This window comes from Bactrocera latifrons, unplaced genomic scaffold (assembly GCF_001853355.1).
Source record: "Bactrocera latifrons isolate USDA-ARS-PBARC rearing strain unplaced genomic scaffold, ASM185335v1 scaffold_186, whole genome shotgun sequence".
Taxonomy (NCBI): domain Eukaryota; kingdom Metazoa; phylum Arthropoda; class Insecta; order Diptera; family Tephritidae; genus Bactrocera; species Bactrocera latifrons.
In genome coordinates this window covers 368,431-369,545 of record NW_017535363.1, presented here as the reverse complement: position 1 = coordinate 369,545, position 1,115 = coordinate 368,431, and positions in this window count along the sequence as shown.

The window sequence follows — 1,115 nt, the reverse complement described above, 5'->3', positions numbered from 1 at the left end:
AAACAGAAAAAATTAATTATTTTCAGTTATTAACAAAAAATTTTTACTGAAATGTCCTTTGCTGACACAAATTTATTCTACAGACTCAAAAACACTGAAAGTATTCAAATTTTTGTAGACTAGTACAGAAGCTTTTGGAAATTATAAAAAAAAAAATTAAGAAACCTATTAAAGTTTGAGATTATGTGAACAAGTGAATATACCAAAATTATAGAAGTTTTCATTAGTTGCAATATGTACAAATAAATTTTTTTCTGTAGGACTCGTGGTTTTGCCGGAAACCACGATAAACCGTTCTTAACCCTTAAAAATTCAACCATGCCCCTTACTTACCTTTTCCCGACCTCAAATCGTCCATAAATTATTTTTCTTTTAATCTTTGCTATTTCATTCTTCGTTTCCGATGGTTTTCAAATTGCTATGACTTTTTCAAAAATTATTTTCAATAATAATACACTCTATAAACCGAGTTTCAGAAAACAATCATATTATCTACTAATATTTTCATTCAAATAGTATCTTTTCATTTCTTATATCAAATTGGAAGTTTTTAATAAAATCTTATTTTTGAAACATTCAAAATTTAAAAACTTTCACAAATTTTGGTTTAATTAATACCTCACCTTATAAATATATATAGAAAACACACTTTATTACAATTTTTTAAAAGAAAATTAGTCTGAGATAAAAACAATTTAAAAATCAAAATTTTATAAAACCGACTTAACGAGTTTTACATGTAATCTAAGCCTCACATCTGAAAACAGCATAAACACAGCTAAAATCTTACAAGAATTAACTCAAAATGCTAACAAAATCTAAATAATAAGAATAAATAAATATCCATTTGATATTGTCATTTTGAAAATAATTTTTAATAAATATTTGTAAATTATTTAATTTTAATATATATTTTAATTTTATCATAATATAAATATGTTAAAAAAAAATAAATAATGCATTTTTGTTTAATTTTTCCATCTACTGGAGCTTTTTAAGGAATGATTGAAGGTTTTTAGTAAACAATTTTTCCATAATTAGTTTTCAAAAAGGTTTTAAGCTTTTTTAAACTTAGTAGTTTTTGTTAGATTATGCTTCATTTCAGACAAATTCAT